This window comes from Stegodyphus dumicola, chromosome 8, assembly GCF_044657685.1.
Source record: "Stegodyphus dumicola isolate Sdum_Otavi_A_Nest chromosome 8, ASM4465768v1".
In the NCBI taxonomy this organism is placed as follows: Eukaryota; Metazoa; Arthropoda; class Arachnida; order Araneae; family Eresidae; genus Stegodyphus; species Stegodyphus dumicola.
In genome coordinates this window covers 177,944,197-177,961,211 of record NC_140775.1, presented here as the reverse complement: position 1 = coordinate 177,961,211, position 17,015 = coordinate 177,944,197, and the positions used below count along the sequence as shown (strand labels likewise).

General features: G+C 35.1%; 1 protein-coding gene across 3 annotated transcripts in view; it reads right to left on the bottom strand.

The window, feature by feature from the left end:
* LOC118201084 (uncharacterized) overlaps positions 1–17,015 on the bottom strand; it is a 358,982-nt gene that overhangs the window by 225,244 nt on the left and 116,723 nt on the right. Inside the window, exon 1 of one of the 3 annotated variants that reach the window (XM_085822791.1) lies at positions 3,949–4,107. The exons of the other annotated variants lie outside the window; for them this stretch is intronic. The gene's annotated coding sequence lies outside the window, so the exon portion shown is untranslated. Of the gene's footprint in view, positions 1–3,948; positions 4,108–17,015 lie in introns of those variants that run through there. 3 annotated transcript variants of the gene reach the window in all.

Sequence of the window (17,015 nt, the reverse complement as noted above, 5' to 3'; positions counted from 1 at the left end):
AGAGACATTAGGTATTTTCCGGAAGCAGGAGTCATGAAAAATGAGCAACGCCTTCGCCGGGAATCGAATCACGGACCTCTGGAATACGCGGCGAGCATGCAGACTACTACATCACGAACGCACGCTGAGAAGGCATATCTTACATACTCCCCCTTTTAAAACGACTGGGGTTGTAAGGGACCCAGTGCCAAATCCTGGGTGTGGAGAATCCTCATCTACCACCCTTTTAGTTCGGGCGCCACTGTAGAGACATTAGGTATTTTTTGGAAGAAGAAGTCATGAAAAATGAGCAACGCCTTCGCCGGGAATCGAATCGTGGACCTCTGGAATACGCGCCCAGCATGCAGACCACTACACCACGAAGGCAAGCTAAGAAGGAGAGAGAAATATCTTACACGTCTTCAATATTTATAGTGACTTTAAAAGATATAACCGAAGGCCATAAATAAAAACATAGCAGTATGCGTTCCTTTCATGAGAAATCCACAAAAACTCCATTTAGCCAACAGAAATTGAGCTCGAGAAAAGCTGCTAGAGATTTGAGGATTTAACTACTCATCAATTAGCTGGATTTAATGCAAACGAATACGTCATATTTAGTAGTAAAACTATCTATCCAAATTCAAAAGCATTATCTCAAATGCTTGCTTAAATCATAAGCATATGCACAGAGCTTAAATCGTAACCACTACTAACGAAGATTGTTCAGCTTTCGGAATTTTTTAGAGTGTTTTCAAACTCAGCGTTCTTACCAACACATCGAAGTTTTTCGAGATTTTCTACAGTAATCAACAGAAGCGAATGAATTCCTCAGAGGTCTGCAAGTGCATCGAAATACTCCATCAAGTAACAGCTTAACAAAAACGCTTCTTGCTACAGGCTCAGATATCTGTAAAGTTAATAGCAATATACAGGGTCTTCAAAAATAAATAATGGAATTTCGAAAAATCTCTTCGAAGTATGTATATTATGTGTAATCAACTGAAAGTGCTCTTATTTGATTCAGTCGCTGAAAAATATCGCGAATAAAAATAATAAATTTAAACTGGCTCGTATACGCGCTACACATGGGGGAAAACCACAAAAATGCCATGCAACAAGCCCGTTCACCGAGATTTCGAATCCGGGACCAACTACCAGTGTTCAGCGAATATACCGCTCGGCCGCTGCTGAGGTCTGCTGTAACAAAGAATTATTCTCCCACAGAGATGCAGTTGATTTTAACATACAAACATAATGGTTTGCATACTTAATGGAGAATAAAGGAGTGATTATTCTAATTTCACTCTTCCTCCCCTACAAAATCAATTAATTTTTCTCATAGTTCTTTTTAAAACATCAGTTCATATTTATTTGTTATTAAATTAAAGAGTTGTTTTCAGATGATGTAATCTGGATTATTTAATAATGTTATTCTTAGAATTTGTCTTTCATTTCTAGGGTTTTTACACCAGCAAAATATTCTCAACCTGCATCAAAGAAATTTGTGTCCATATGTATTCTTACATACATATTTACACGAGAACGCTATTTTGTACACATTTAAAATCTTCTATTACAAAACGCGAAAAGAAAACATGTGTGTGCCGTGGACGCATTCGGCTGATCGTCTTCACATCTAAAAAGTATTAAATATCGCTAAACTGTTTTTGTGTTGGCTGTACTAATTATGTTTGGGTTATTATAATTCGACGAAATTGCTTGGAGTATAAAAAAGTTCACCATTTTTGGTTAATAGTTTTTCTGGTCAGTTTTTTTACAAAATTTATATGAACTGCTAACAGAACTAAAAATACTAACCCAGTAATTAAAAGCAACGGAAAATATCAAAATGTTAAATTTAATTATTTTTAAATTTTGAAACTGTGGATGGCAACGATTGTGTTCGCTGTACTAATTATGTTTGGGTTATAATTCGACGAAATTACTGCTTGGAGTAATAAAAAAGGTTCAGCATTTTTGGTTAATACTTTTTCTGGTCAGTTTATTTACAAAATTTATATGAACTGCTAACAGAACTAAAAATACTAACCCAGTAATTGAAAGCAATGGAAAATATCAAAATGTTAAATTGAATTATTTTTAAATTTTGAAACTGTGGATGGCAACGATTGTGTTCGCTGTACTAATTATGTTTGGGTTATAATGCGACGAAATTACAACTTGGAGTAATAAAAAAGGTTCAGCAATTTTGGTTAATACTTTTTCTGGTCAGTTTATTTACAAAATTTATATGAACTGCTAACACAACTAAATATACTAACCCAGTAATTGAAAGCAATGAAAATATCAAAATGTTAAATTGAATTATTTTAAATTTTGAAACTGTGGATGACAACGATTGTGTTCGCTGTACTAATTATGTTTGGGTTATAATTCGACGAAATTACTGCTTGGAGTAATAAAAAAGGTTCAGCATTTTTGGTTAGTACTTTTTCTGGTCAGTTTATTTACAAAATTTATATGAACTGCTAACAGAACTAAATATACTAACCCAGTAATTGAAAGCAATGGAAAATATCAAAATGTTAAATTTAATTATTTTTAAATTTTAAAACTGTGGATGGCAACGATTTTTAGGAATCCTAAGTCTTAAAACTGTATTTTTGAAAACAGGTAAGTTGTTATATTTACATATTTAAAATTGTGAATTTTAAGATTTCAGTAATACAATCAATAAGATGTTATAAGTCTTATTATTATGATTTGCATTCTGCGAAAGTTCGAAGATATTATAAGATGAGTACTTCTTTAGTTATTGTTTACATTAGTTATTATTTATTGTTATTTTAGGTATTATATCCAGCAATGGAAGTGATATCAGCATCTTGGTTAATATGATTCAGAAAGTGGATAAGAAAAAAATGGCGAATTATAAAAAAAGGGCCAAGAGAAAAAAAATGTGTGTGGCATGGACGCCTTCAGCTGTTCAATGTTATCGTTTACAAGTAATATTTTCGAAAATGAAAGTAATCGAAAACAGTACGAGAGAGATCATTGAGCAATAATAAAATTTTAATTTCCTAGGTGCGCTCCATGAGGTAACATCCACACTGAGCATTAAAAAAGTTCAGTCCTCACCGTGCGCTCGATGAGTTAAAATCAGTACATCAAAAAATATTTCAGGCAGATCTTGGGACTGAAAACAAGTGTTGAATGTTGGGCACGGCACATTTACGTTGCTGGGTCATTTTAATTTAAAGCATTTATTCGATCCGTTACAATCGGGGGGCTTAGTAGTATTACAAGAATATAAACCGCCCAATCGGTATAGTGTTTAGAGTCGCTGACTGCGAAGCCGAAGTGCCCGGTTTCCAATCCAATCCAGGAGAAGGCATGGATGTTTGTAAATGTATAGTGTTCATAGGGCATGGGGCACTAAACATGTGGCGAGCCGGAAGCCATATCGAGAGGTTGGTGGTAGGGGAAGAGGGGTGGGAGACCCTCGGAACCGTCCTCCCGGGGGTGCTCTCCCTCAAAACGGGGGCGGAACTGAGCTAAATCGCACTGCCAAGGTGCTCAAGGCTGTTGCCAACGGCAGCCGTAATCTTGCGCCCCTTGCCACGAAGAATTTGGAAAGGTTAGGTTAGGTTATTTAATTACGGCAAAGCCTCGAGGGCTATCTGCCTAAGGGGAGGGATGCCTTCGTGGAGGACTTTCTAAAAGAAAGAATTTCGAAAGTTGAGTTGACTATAGGTCAGTTAAGTGAGCATTAGCCAACAACAAGAATATATCTTCAAATAAGCTATTAAATTATTATATGCTTCAAAATAGGTCAATAGTTAAAATTTTAAACATCCTTTTATTGGTGTAAAAGAAAGCAAATACTCGATAAAATCAAATTGTTAAATTAATTATTAATCAGAAATCAAATTATTAAAAGAATCTAATAAAATTACTCGAACAAAACACAATACGAAAATAACGTTAAGTGGCATTTTAACTTACCCATTTCAGTAAACGGAGAATAATCATGTGTCCAAGAGAGAAAAATATTCAGTAACGTGAAACGGAAAATGTTAAAGAGTTCAGCTGATCGCTCGTCGAAAGAGAACGATTTTCTCCGCTGCTTCGAGGCGCGCACTGCAATCCCATGTCAAGGGGAAAAAATCGACTTCTTAGATTTGACCCACTGACACGGCCACTGCCAAAGCGAGAGAATCGGTGCTAAATGGATTGTCGAGAGAAGCAGTTACGGATTCTGACCCGCACCGGAAAACCTACGCATGCTTCACTGCCCACCGTCGGACTTAACAGTATCCGCTACAATGTGAACATACAACTCAAGGTCAGCTAACTGTTTACCGACTTTGCATTTCGTAGTAAATAGCGATTTGGTGATTCATGTTTTTCATTGACGGCACAATTTATACAATCTTAAAAACAGAGAGAAAATATGACAAAGTTCTCCTTACGTTTTTAGCACCATAGGTACTAGAAGTCTCGAAACTCAATTTGTGTTCGAATCACCTTCAAATTGTTGCCACCAAATGTTATCGCAATATATTACTAAAAAAAAAAAAAAAGTTTACTTTTTACATTACGTCCAAACAGGCATTTTTTTTAACATTATATGTGTTACCTTTATTTATTAAATATCAGTTCTTCGCACTTAAACCATAGAATTCAATTCAACAGCAATATCACAAAAATATTTAAAAGAGCATAGCTTTAGAATTTCCGATACACAGTCTCGCGCGCTGGAGATAATTTTAAGTTTTTCGTACAGTGTTGCCATTGCTCGCTTTGAAATTGTTGAGTTTCTTAATCAAAAACTCATAAATGCTTTACAAAATATGAAAAAGATAATAAAATAAATTCCAAATTTGGGCTTCCGGATGCCCATATTCGAATGGAGGACTACGTTATTCAAAATTGGATTCCTCTAGGTACCGTAGTTTTTCACAATGAGAGAAATGTACGTAAATTCATGCAGATTCTTCATTATTTAATTTCTTTAAATATAATGCAGGGCTGTAATATCTGGTGGCAACAATTTGGAAAGTGAAACGCCGTTTTATAGTGGACGACGCAAAATGCCAAAACGAAATTAATAGCCCTTTTGGGTCAAATTGCCCCATGGCAATTTGACCATGGGCTAATAAATCAATAATGAAGAATCTGTATGTACGTGTGCATGTGATTTGAAAGGCGGAAGTGACAGCACTACTCGAAATAAAACAGTTCATCTGAGGGGCGCCAGACTGTTGCCATTCGGCGAAATGTAAGATCTTTCAATTCTAATCCAAAAATTCGGCTATTTGAAAGCAATGTGTTGCTGCATTCAACTGCAACAATCGAGCAGTATAGCTAGCAATGAGATTTTTAACAATGGAAACCTAATGAGAACCTTCTGTCTTATCATATTTTAAAACTCTATCACAAGAACAAATGTGTATAAAAACTAATAAATTCATTCAAAATTGCGGAATGTTAACCTCAAACATAACATGTGAAAGCAATGTTAAAAAAAAGATTATAAAGAATTATTTTTAGATTTGATAGACACCAGGCCAAGTGGTACTGAGATCTAGTACCCACCAGAAGGGACAGACCCGCCATATGGAAAGCATCAAATGCGACGTCTCCCTAGGTTCCTTTTCGGCCCTACGAAGTGTAGCTATCTGAGTAATTAAAGCGGCTGGACAATATGCAGATTGCCAGTTTATCACCACACATCAGCGTGTTGCCATTCGGTAAAGTGTAAGATGTTTAGCTCTTAGATTTAATCTTACTGTTGCGGAGTAGTGATCCAGTTGATGCAAAACAATAAACGCAGTTTAAAAGAAAAAAAAAAAAAAAAATTCCCGCTTTTTAATCTGATTAATTTAAATAAAATTACATTTAAATCTTGAAGTTTCTAATAAGAAATATTAAATATTTTTATGCAATGGCAATAGCTGCATTTAAATAAAATCATTATATACTTTTATTCCTTTTTTATAATAACCATTTTATGTGTTTGGCCGCTTAAGCGGCTAATTTTCAAAGAAATAATTTGAGAAGGAATATAAAAAAAAAAAAAAAAAAAAAAAAAAAAAAATTGTATGGCAACTTTATCGACCACGTTAGCGGAAATTCTAAAGATATGCTGTTTTTAAATATTTTGTAATTTTGCTGTTGAATTTTGGCAGGCGTAAGTGTGAAGAAAACGATGCTTAATAAAAAAAAAGCTAAAAAGACAAAAATAATCTGTTCGCTAGAGTGAGTCTAAAAGCGATCTGGTAACACGAGATGCTCAAAGAGAACATAAAAAAACCTTAACTTATCCTCCGGTGTGATGTTAAAATCTGAATACTTTCAGATTTTTTTTCTTTTCTATATCAGTAAGAAATATTCTAAGCAATGTTTATAAATAGTCTCTTAGGGAAAATGTTTATACATGTACAAGTAGTAATGTTCGAAATATTAAAATATACAACGCGTTTACAAAAGTCCTCACCTAGCCTTTAATTTAACAACCTTTGGTCACAGACATATACTTTCAATTATACAAAAATTTGAAAATGACGCAAATGCCCCCCAGTTTGACATTCTTACATTTGAAGTAAGTTTTATTACGAAATATAACATTTTAGCGTTCCTCTGGTCGCTATGCTTAAGTTTAGGAAAGTTCTATACTCATTATAAAAAATAAAAGCCCCAGAAATGTGAGGCTTGTACGACAACAATTCATCGAGATATTTGATATTAAAGTCGAACATCATATTCAGTTTTCGTACACAATCTGAAGAAGAAAAGGTTTACATTTGTACGTCACAAAAAATGAAATATCAATTTAGAAAAAGCTTTCTAATGTTAATAGTTTTAATGACGGGCAGAATATTTCTATGCATATCATTATGAAAAAATAATAATTTATAACTGTTATCAAAATGCGAGATTCTGTTCACAAAATCCACAAAATTCATGACCTAGAAAATACAGCTGGCTCCAGGATTAGCACGTAGCCAACTTTAAATTTAAAATATTAAAAATGAAAATAAGACTTAATATTATCAGTTATTTGTGTGAAATGTTTTTCGGCCCACCAAATTTAAGAAATTATCAAGTAAAAACACTAGGAAATCACAAAAGAAAAGCGCGACTCAAGATATCCATTAAATTTATATACAGCACTGTTCTATTATAATTATTCTCACCCAAAATCGGGCTTTTCTGAAATGACTTGATGATTTTTTTCTATACCTCTATTCTACCACTCAAATCATGCCTAAATATTTAATTTCATAAAACTGGGTAAAGTGAAATTATTCTTGGCCCACTTTTTCCATTTTGCGCCAGTTTACTTGGCAAAATGTTTAATTTATGGTAACCTATTTTCCTTTCCTTTTCATTGTGCACGAGTGGAAAAAAAGGCGCACAGTTCATTCTTTCAAATATTTTTAGCCCACCAGCGGCCGAGCGGTAAAGTCGCTGAACACTGGTAGTTCGGTCCGAGGTTCGAATCCGGCGAACGGGCTGGCTGCATGGGCGTTTTCGTGATTTTCCCCATGTGTAACGTGTATACGAGCCAGTTTCCCTTAGAAAGTCCTCCACGAAGGCATCCCTCCCCTTAGGCAGATAGCCCTAGTGTGCTTTGCCATAATTAAAATACACACCATACACCATCAAATATTTTTAACAAAGTACGTAAACCACATTTGGCGTTATTATTGCTTATAACAAATATGCCAAATTTAAAAACTCGCCGTTTAGGTCAAACATAGCACAAAAACATCCTTGGGATATCCTGAGGATGTTGCTCGCGGTATCTGCGCACATCCTCAGGACATCCCGGAATATACCGCGAACCTTCGAAACACCTCCTCTCGAGTGCTTAATGTCACATCCCAGGATATCCTCAGGACATCTTAACTAAGTCCCATCGACAGCATGCGGGATGTTATTAGGATATGAACTCTTACTTACTACATCCTCAGGACATCCCGGGATATCCCACTAACCTCCTAAACACATCCCATTATATCCTAAAAACATCCTATCTATGTGCCATCGACAGCGTATGGGATGTTATTAGGATTTAAAGTCGAACTTACTACATCCGCAGGACATCCCGTAATATCCCAGTTTCCTCCTAAACTCATCTCCTGAGTGCTTAATGTCACATCAAAGTATATCCTTAGGACATCCTATCTAGGTCCCACCGACAGCGTATGGGATGTTATCAGGATTTGAAATACTAGTTACAATATCCCTTTAACTTCTTAAATACATACTCTCGCTTAGTGTCAGATCCCAAGGAAACTTCCAGTGAAAGTATGTGAAGGTGTTGTGATGATCTAAAACCTATAGTATATCTTAGGAAATTTTGAATAAAAAAACTCAGATTTTTTGTTAGTAGGCCTAGAAATGCATCTACTTTAAGATGATGACAAAAACTTTATAAATTATAATTCAATTTTTTTTTCGAAAAACTTACAAAAGTTATTAAAAAACACAAACTTTTAAAATAAATCAGAAAATAAATATATTTATTTAAATAAAATTTATATATTAAAATTATTTAAATATGAAATAAAATAAAATTTTATTTAGACCGAACCTAAATTTCGAATTGTGAAAGAAGGAATCTATTAAGTATAATAAAAAATGGTTTTAATAAATATGTAGCAAATTCAAGTAACATTGAGGAACTAAAATTTTGAGAGCTAATTTTTTAAAAACTAATAAAGCGATTTTTACAAAATTCGTCACTTAGGCATAATCTGAGTCATAGAAACGAAATATGGGAAAAATTATGTATGTCATTTTAGGAAAAGGGCCCACCAGCGGCCGAGCGGTAAAGGCGCTGAACACTGGTAGTTCGGTCTGAGGTTCGAATCCCGCGAACGGGCTGGCTGCATGGGCGTTTTCGTGGTTTTCCCCATGTGTAACGTGTATACGAGCCAGTTTCCCTTAGAAAGTCCTCCACGAAAGGCATCCCTCCCTTTAGGCAGATAGCCCTCGTGTGCTTTGCCATAATTAAATACACCAACACCATTTTAGGAAAAGCTCAATTTCTTTGTAAAATACCTACGTTAGAATAATTGCTATATATAAATATAATACATATCCTAAGTCGCACTTTCGAGATATGAAAACGAAAGTTAAATTTCGTCAATCGACCCAGTCAAACGGCAAATACAGAACTGTTCACCATTTTTTCAATTTTTGAGTGTGTATATTTATTTCTGCATGTGTAGAGTGTACGAAGGTTGATCGTTTTAATTTAAAGCAATATTCGATTCATTAAAGAAGAAGGTTTTTACTAAGAAGATAATAATATGTGAGTTGAGTTCGCTGCATCCAACACTTAGGGTAGTATTTCTTCATATTACACCAAGAGTGATATACATTTATGAATTCTGAAGCAATATTTTAAGCTAAAATAACAAAGCTTTGCTAAATATTTCTAATATCCAACTACATTCTGTTTTCAAATGCTGCAATGGGCAAATGCAAAATGGGGGAAAAAAAGACGCCATATTGACGAGACTAGGAGTGGTTTCGCTTTTGAAATTTAAAATTCCTCAGCGCTTTTAGCATTCTATTGATTTATTAACACCCATAAGATGCTTATCTCTCTTAAAATACGACGATACAATCCTATTTAGAACCCAACGCCTCGAAAAATAATTTCCCTGAAAAAAGTGTTTTAAGAGCATTACGTTTCTAAATATACTCCAGAAAAAGACACCTATAATGCGATTATGAACAACTTAACAAATCCATCAGCGCATAGCTTTTCGTAAATTAAGATCTTCTGACCCATATTTTTTTCAATTTATGTTCGCAATCAAACCCAGGGGATATCAACATTAAGACAAAAAAAAATTAAAACATAGAAGAAATGAAATCGCCTTAAGCAGAATTTTAATCTTAAATATTTACAGTCGAGGTTAAAAAATTGTGAAACGAAATTGTTTTGTCTAAAGCAACCAAAGCATGAAAAGAGTGTAAATACGAGTTATTTTTTGTAATATTTGTTGAAATATTAGTATAGTCTTCGTAGTAAAAAAGTTTCAATAATATTTAAAACATAGTAAACACTTATGTTGTTTTATATTAAAGTGAATAAAGAACCAGAACCGAAATATGGACGCACTTTCAAAATTTATTTGTACAAGACTTTCATATTGAAATTTTCCAAACGTTCATTTATTTTTTCAAATAAAAATAATTGCTGAGATTATAAATTGAATACTTTGTATAGTTTTCTTAATATTTTCTCTGCGATTTTAAAAATTCATCTAAAAATTTTTTTAAAAAATTAAATGCGAGGAGTTAAACTAATATCCCATATCTCATGTCTCGGAAGTCGTAAAATATAACTTATCCCACCCATCCTTTCCCCGTGCCTGCTTTTGTGGTGTAACTGCTTAAGCAGGACCGAAGTCAAATTTGAGTTCTCGGGTCGATAAGTAAATTTCTGCAATGTCGCCAGAAATAAAATGCGGTGGACGATAATTTAGTTACCATAAGTCGGCTCATTACCACCCGCTCTGATTTCCCTTTAAGTAGGAAAGAATGTACGGATTTATAATGTTCCACCATGCGTGCTTTGGAAGTGTAAGTTGTAAGCATATCCATCAAAGATCTGTCGCTGCCATTACCCGAGGGCACAGTTGATTTTCCATTTGTGCTAGTCGAAAATATATTAATGGTATTTATAACTTAACCAAACTAAATTACGCTTCCGTGTAAAAAGGTATATTTAAATTAATGTGAAGTTACTTTGGTTTATCTCAGTGGTGGTGTATTTAATTATGGAAAAGCACGCTAGGGCTATCTGCCTAAGGGGAGGGATGCCTTCGTGGAGGACTTTCTAAGAGAAACTGGCTCGTATACACGTTACACATGGGAAAATCCACGAAAACACCCATGCAGCCAGCCCGTTCGCGGGATTCGAACCTCGGACCGAACTACCAGTGTTCAGCGAGTTTACCGCTCGGCCGCTGGTGGGCTCTTGGTTTATCTCAGAGTTTCCTAATGGGGTTCGTAGGAAGTGTCTGAGTGTCGATGAAATTTTAAGGGAGGTTTATGATGATCAAGCGGTCGAATTACCATAATGGTAAAGGGGTGGTGCCCACGTCCTCCTTCACTAAACTAAACTAAACTAAGCGGTCGAATTTGAATACAGTGAGGTTGTTCAAGTTCTGTTGTGAGTATTGTTTTTCAGTTTCACTTAGTTTCTTAATTTATAACTACATTTACTATTCCTACAGTGATTTTTAAAATTTAGTTTTGAGAACTGACTTGTAATCAAAATAACTTATTCTTCAGATTATACTCCTTGAAAACACAGGTAAATTGTTCCTTTTGCCTATGCTTTGCTTAATAGTCTTCTGACTAACCCTTATTTTGAGTTAATTATTGTGGAGATATATTTCTCCCGCAAATCAGAAGTTGATTGATTATATTTAAACTCACGTAAATCAACTGCGTGCACGAAATATAATAATTTAATTCTTCTGCAAGTAACAGTGATTAAGCTTTTTGTTCTAGTTAACGATCCTAATTCCAACCCCTTCTTTGCCTTCGGCCTTTAAAGAAATTATGCTTTAGTTCTGGTTTCATCAACAGATGGCGCCACTTGCTTATTCTTGTTCAGGCTTTCTTATCTTATCCAAACATTATTTCCTAACTTGTTCATTTGCGGTTTTGCAGCTGAGGATAGTGGTTCGGTAAAACCATCGAAACTAGTCCTGTGAAAATTTTGAAAATATATAGCTGATTTTTGTTGTTTGACTTGTGAATTAGTAATTGAGCGGTTAAAGTCTCTGAACACTGATAATTTAATCTGGGTTCGAAATCTGGAGAACAGGCTATCTGCATTGATGTTTTCTTACGTTCCTCCAGGTGTAATATAAATACTAACCACTTTCTTTTTTAAAGCTCTCCACGCGTCTTTCTTAGGTAAATATCTTTCGTGGCTTTGGTACATTTCCTGAATAAGCTGCAGAAGTGGCCGAGTGGTTATGACTGCTCAATGCTGGGAATTTGACCCGCTTCCTGTTCTAGGTAGGCTGCATGATTGATCTTCGTATTTTTCCCCACGTGTAACGTAAATACGAACCAGTTTCCCTTAAAAAGTCCTCGACTTCCTTTCCTTAGGCAGACAGCCCTTATGTGCTTTGCAGGCCCACCAGCGGCCGAGCTGTAAAGTCGCTGAACACTGGTAGTCCGGTCCGAGGTTCGAATCCCGCAAACGGGCTGGCTGCATGGGCGTTTTTCGTCGTTTTCCCCATGTGCAACGCGTATACGAGCCAGTTTCCCTTAGAAAGTCCTCCACGAAGGCATCCCTCCCCTTACGCAGATAGCCATAGTGCGCTTTGTCATAATTAAATACACCACCAATACACCAACCTTCTGTGCTTTGCCATATTCAAACAACTTAACCTGGTTTCACCAGCGTCGAAGCGTTAAAGTCGTTGAACACTGGTAATTTGGCTCGGGGGTCGAATTTCGGCGAGCGGATAACTGAGAAATATGGATAATCTACATGCATACTGTATATGTATGTTTCTTTAAAAAAAATAGTATTTTTACTTTTCTTTTAAATATTTAAATATTTGCCAAATTTCACTGTGTAGTGTTCGAAATGCTATTTTTACCATTGCATTCGAATCTCCTTTGGATGACAGAGTTCAATAGAGATTTAAGAGAAGTCACTGCTGTCTCGGAACTGAAATAATTGTCAGCATCTTCTTCCCTTGTATTCTCAGTATAATTCTCTGCTTCTTCTGCTCTTGTGACGAGCCTTTTTGTCAATTCGCCATGTTCAAATCTTTCAATTAAAAGTAAGTTTTCCTTTTAGTGTTAAAACTTTCTTGAGCTTAATACTTGTAGTACGTTCGTTATTTATTTTTCAAAGAATAAGAGTAAAATATACACAAAATTTCACACGAAACAAAGAAATTTCAATGATGAATCAAAACGATGCTTTCGGCTATGCACATGCAGAACGAACTGTAGGAGATTGAAATCGTTGAAACTAAATCTAATAATGCAATTCAACAGATTTTAGAACATACTCAGGCCGCCCAGACGCTATAATGGTTAAGAGAGCCTGGCTGCGATACCCAAGGTCCCGGGTACAAATCCCGGAGAAGGCATGGATGTAAAATTGTCTGTCCCTTCATAGGAGGTAGCGGTGGCTGCCTATTAGGGGCCCCCACAATAAAATGGCCACCACTTCTGACCTTAGTAGTGGCCAATGCCGTTATAAGCAAATGCCCAAAATTGGAAAAAAAAAGAAGGGGCATGATTAGACTTGGCATGTGTTTGTTTTTTATACACTTTCGCACTTAATGTTGAGTGTTAGTGCCTGGGCACCGGCACTAACCTATAATCCCCCAAAATAGACAATCTAGAGTATACTGAAATAGAAAAAGGCCAGAGGATATTTACCAAAGCCAGAGTGGACTGCACATGGACTGCACATGGACGGGTTTGCTTTAGTTATGCAATTACGGCAAAGCCTAGAGAGCTATCTGCCTTAGAGGAGAGATGTCTTCGTGGAGGACATTCGGAGGGAAACTGGCTCGTATACATGTTACACACGGGGAAAACAAAGAAAACGCCTATGCAAATAGCTCGTCCACGGGATTCAAAGCTCAGACAGAACTACCAGTATTCAGCGACTTCGCCGCTCGGCCACTGGTGCGTCCTGCATATGGACGACAGAATAAGAACAATTATGTTAATATCGTTATCAACTCAACTTTGTAAACTTTCGCACGCTATTTTAAGCCTATCTAATTTATTCTTCTGATACAGCTGGCGGCAAAATAGAAATACAAGATGGATTGAACATATAAATCTCTACATATAATAAAAGAAAGAGTCTGCCTGTGTGTGTGTGTGTGTCTTTCGTTCGCGCTGCGCGTAATCTAATAGACCCACGGCTACGAAATTTGGTACATAGGTGCATCTAGACAGGAGCCAGTGAACCTCGGAGTGATTTTTACGAAATTCGAATTCGAATTTTTTTATTTTATGTTTTTTGACGAAATCGCGTCATTTTGAGACATAATGGGCTATAGGAAAGCGAGATTTTACTCTACACACTCCATTTTCACATCGCCATGAAACGTAGGCACTTAGCTATTTCACGAACTTAAAATAAATTTAGTGTTTCAATAAATCGATTAAATACGAATTTATTTAACAAAGTGAGCTTAATACCTTTTCAACGGGATTTTTTCTAAAAAATTTATTTTTAAAAACGTACAGTTTATTTTTCTTTGATTTTTGGACACGTTAAACTTTTATCCTTGCGACTGCTTTTACAAAAAGAAGTTTGGAAAAATGATAATATTTTGTATTAAAAAAAAATTAATGAAGTTTCCGAGTACACTTCTCACATCTCACATCTTTAAAAATGTGATTTTGGCAACAATTTTCCTTTCTTATTGTTGTTGATAGATTTTTGATGGAATCGCATCATTTTGAATAGTTTCATTCTTTTAGAAATATGGGTTTGGCAACAATTTTTCATCTTATTTCTTATGTCACTGTTTTTAAGAGATTGGCATATTTCATTTTCATTTTTTTATATATATAATACATTTTATTTTTTTTATTTTTTTTTTTTTTTTTTGATAAAGTTGTTCTGCAGAGTAAAATTCTGCGCGGATTTTTTTTTTTGAGTTTCTTTCATGTTATTTTTTGATTATTTCACTGTTTGTAAGATATTGAAAAGTTTTGCATGATTTTTTGTCTTCAACGGAAAATTCGTTAATTTTTTTATGTGTAATATATTTTTCTAAAAATTTGTGTTTTTTTTTTTCGGAAGTTTTCTGCACAGTAAAATTCTGCGCAGTTTTTAAATTAAACGTTTGGTCTCCCCTTCAGGCATGTTTACGGTACATTTAAAAGCCAGACGAAGGCTGGCAGCGTAGCTGCTAGTTAAGTAAATAAAACTTTAAAAGTCTACCAGTGGTCAAGTGGGGCAACTGCTGAATATTGGTAGGTACAGTCAAGTTTGGTTTCTGGTGAAAGGGCTAAATTTTCGCGAATTTCCCCACAAACCGTAAATGTGAAATGTGAATGCGAGCTACTTTTCCATTAGAAAGTCTTTCATGAATGCACCATTCCCTTCAGCAGTTAGCCATTTAGTACTTCGCCTTAACAGATGAAATTAAATAAAGAAATAATGATTTACTATACCATACTTGGTGTACACGAGCCAGTTTCTTTTAGAAAGTTATCCACGAAAGCATCGCTCCCCTTACGCAGATAGCTCTCGAGGCTTTGCCGTAATTACATAATCCGAACCTATCATACATGATTCTAACAATTTAAATTTTAAGAAAAATATTTCGTTACCAAAGAGGGAGTAACTTACAAAATTGTTGACAAAACACAATATTTCATTCGTCTCAACCGCAGGATTTCTTTAATGTATCTACGTTAACTGCAAGAAAATATTTACTTTCTTCATACCAACTGCACACTGGTCTTTAAGTACGATTCTGATTGCGTGCAGTGTGCTTGGGACAAAGTCGCATTGTGCCAAGAATGTAAGCGGAGTTCTTTCGTTTTCGTGCTACATTCGATTATCTGTAGAAATTGTTTTATTGCGTGCGGAGTGTTTGTGGGACAGTGGCAGACAGCCAGAAAGGAAACTCCTTGAGTTTTTTCCAGCATATCTTTTGGTATTGCCACTTAAATCTGGAGCTTATTAGTATTTATAATATAATCTACGGATTCTCAGTCTCTTTCTTAGTCGACCTCTTTTAAAGAATAATTTTCCTCATCAACGTCCCTTATAATTTCCTCTATAATGTATATTAAACATGATCATATCACAAATAATTGCACATAAGTAAGATCAAGAATATGAATAAATGTTTTGAAAATATTATGCACTATTTCATAATGAATTTAATATGTTACCATTTAAGCACAGTTTTCTCAATGTACAGTGGTGGCACAAAATTGTGGACACTTTTGGAAATTTTTATGTTTTTGAATTTTGTATGCTTATAGAAAAACGTTACGTTTCACAAAATGCAAACTTGTATATATCATTTTAAAGAGAATTTATTACTGAATTCAATACAAAACACAAAATTCAATTATTTGCAATACAAAAAAGTTAAACGATAATAGTTATCGATATACATTAGATAGTGATGATTGCAGTGAGTTATCAGTACTTAGTAAGGTACCCTTTATTTCTGATTACAGCTTCACATCGACATTCACTGACAGAAGCACCAGCATCATTAAGATCACTTCTGATGGCCGCTGATGACATTTTTCCATCTTGGAGACATAGTCTTTTTATTCTTCCGTCATCAATAGATGTGGTGCACCTTTTTCGGCCTTTTCCTTCTTTGTTTTTTATTGAATTTGTCTCCTGATATCGTAAACAAAACTTTCGGACTCCAGATGTAGTCACTGAACCACCCACCTTGCAATTTCAGCATAGGAAAGACCACTTTCTCGTAACACAATAATATTACATCTCTTTCTAGGTGTTCAATCTACTCTTTTATTTGATGTCATTGCTTCTTGACTAAATATTAAAAATTTTACAAAAATTCCTACTTGTAATTGCAGTGTATAAGAAACAGGTCCTCCTTCTACAGAACAAAGCAAAATAATGAATTGTTTCAAGTGTAAACATGATGTCAGCTTCTACTGGCAGTTACTAACATTTGATTGGTTCTCAGAACAAGAACAGTGATTGGTCAGGAAAGCTAGACATTACAAACCACTTCATAACCGTGTTTTTTATTTATATTAATGTACATATAACTTTTTTTGTATTGCAAATAATTGAATTTTGTGTTTTGTATTGAACTTCTTAATTAATTCTCTTGAAAATGATATATACAAGTTTGCATTTTGCGAAACATAACATTTTCTATAAGCATACAAAGTTCAAAAACATAAAAATTTCCAAACGTGTCCACAATTTTGGCCACCACAATTACATTTCTTAAAAATGCAAGTATAGTATACCGGGTGATTTTTCTTACCCTTCCACCCACTCGGCTTCAAAGACAGCTACGGAATCCCCC